The sequence below is a fragment of the Ursus maritimus genome, unplaced genomic scaffold, assembly GCF_017311325.1.
Source record: "Ursus maritimus isolate PB19 unplaced genomic scaffold, ASM1731132v1 scaffold_21, whole genome shotgun sequence".
NCBI lineage: Eukaryota > Metazoa > Chordata > Mammalia > Carnivora > Ursidae > Ursus > Ursus maritimus.
Genome location: NW_024424564.1, coordinates 46,233,023 through 46,235,069, shown reverse-complemented (window position 1 = coordinate 46,235,069; position 2,047 = coordinate 46,233,023). Strand labels below are relative to the sequence as shown.

The following is a 2,047-nucleotide window of genomic DNA, read 5'->3' as shown; positions in this document are numbered from 1 at the left end:
GAAGGGAGGGTCACTCTGCAGGCAGGCTCTAAAGAAGGTCTCGCTCTTCTCAGGGATGCTGGCCTCTTCCTTCTGCTTCTGCTCCGAAGGGAGCCCACTGACTCTCTTCTCAGAGCTGTCAATGCTGCTCTTCCTTCCATGCAGATGGGAGGCTCTGTGGAACTGCTTATCTGAAACCCCCCCTGGAGCAGGGTCATTAAAGTCAGGAGAAAGAGAGAACGCAGAGCTGCTGCTTCTGGACGCTGGATGGAACTTCATGGGCCCCTGCGCCTGGGACACTGTGCATGACGCGGTGCGCACCTTTCTAAAGAGTGGCCCCCAATTTCTCATCATTTGGAAAAAAGTCCTGAGCAGGGGGTGGGGAAGGAAGGCTTAGGAACCAAGACTTGAAAGGAAAAGGAATGTTCTAGAATGTTCAATAAGAGGCCATCAACCTGCCTGTTCGCAAAGCTCTGGAACATGGTCCTCTCTGAATGCTAAACGAAGTAAGGGGCTCCCTGGAAGGCTGGGTGAAAAGGGAGTCTCCGAGAGGTGGGTGAGATAGGTGTGAGAAGCGCTGGGGACACTTCAGAGGACGTGTTTGTGTGAGGCCTGGGGGTTTGGCAGTGGCTGTGTGTGTGTATGACTGGATGAGGGTGTCAGAGGCTTGAAGCGACCCGTGTGAGATGGGCTGGGGTGGTGTAGGAGGGAAAAGAAGGGGCTGCACCCCTTCGGGCTCCTATGTGCCGCAAGGTGCCTATTTGAAAGGGATTGGGCGTGTGATGTGTGTGTGCGTGAGCGTGCGCGCGAGCATGTGTGAGTGTGTCTGCTGCCAAGACACCCACGCGGCCCCACCCCCCCAGCGAAGGAGGGAGATCTTTATCTGGCCCCTAGGTGCTTTAAGAGTTTCAGAGTTTCTCACCAGCCTGATCTCTCCCCGTCCCCACCCCAGGCCTTGCCCCCTCCATCCTCTGCACAGGAAGTGGGCTGGCCCTGGGGTTTTAGTCTTTGCCGGCCTCATCAGCCAGCTGCTACCTGGGCTGCCGGAGTCAGGGTCGGAGCAGGGCCCTGGGGAGATGGCTGTGGACCCAGCAGTGGAGAGATCCCGAGAGAGTGCGCTGCAGCCCCATGTCTCAGCCAGGTGACTGCCCTCCCCCTGCCCCTGTCTGCTTCCCCGGGGACCTGGGGGCTCCCTCCCCGGTCCTGCCACCTGCCCCGGGGCTGGAAGTGAAGGTCATGGGACAACTTTCAGCTCTCACTGAGATGTCCCAGGAGATCCTGCCGGAACTTCCTGCTCCCAGCTCTGCTGGCCCCCAACCTTATCTTGAAATCCCTCAAGGATGACACAGGACCTGACCGCTTGAGGAAAAGCTGATCCCTAGTCCTGGGCTACCCGTCCTTCCCAGCCCATCCCTGGGGAAGCTGGGGGCTGCTCTGGGATGAGGGGCTTCCCAACCCAGAAGGGGTGAGGAAAGAGGCAGGAGGACTGGGAGGGGGAGGCCAGTGGAGCCCCAGATGGAGGGCACTGGGATGTGAGGTGGGGGGACACGCGAGCCCCCTCCTGGCGGCTGTGGAAGGGGACCCACACTGCGGAGGCGTCCCTGTGTAAAGTGCTCCTTAAGAGGCTGTGGGGTGGGAGAGGTGGGAGGGGGTTCTCTCTGAGACCTGGCCATAAAGTGGGGTTGCCTCCCCTCTGGGATCCCTGGACGGGGGGCCAGACCCACACGTTTGAGTCCAGGTTTGTCCCTCCCTTGGCTGTGTGAGCGGGCAGGTCAGTAGTGTCTCCAGGCACCGCGGGAGGGGACGGGACCCCGTCTGTGGGGCCGCCCTCTCTCCTGGGGAACGAGGCCTCCTGCTGCGAGCTGTGTTTGGAGCGCCTCAGGGGTGGGGTCCTCAGGGGTGGGGTGCCTGGGGGGCAGAGCCACTTCTGAGGGTCCCCCTTCCTAGCCCCACAGCTGGGATTCTGAACGCAGCTGGGGAGAAGCTCTGGGAGTTAAACAGCAAGAGGCCAGCCCCCTGCCCCCCTCCCCCATCCGCCGACCACCCTGTGTGGGGCAGTGGGGGGGGG

General features: G+C 61.4%; 1 protein-coding gene across 1 annotated transcript in view; it reads left to right on the top strand.

Annotated features, from left to right (window-relative positions):
- Window positions 1-982: 982 nt before the first annotated feature.
- The window catches only part of IL2RB (interleukin 2 receptor subunit beta), a 17,379-nt gene continuing 16,314 nt past the window's right edge, over window positions 983-2,047 (top strand). The window contains exon 1 of the mRNA XM_040637488.1: window positions 983-1,120. The gene's annotated coding sequence lies outside the window, so the exon portion shown is untranslated. The remainder of the gene's footprint in view (window positions 1,121-2,047) is intronic.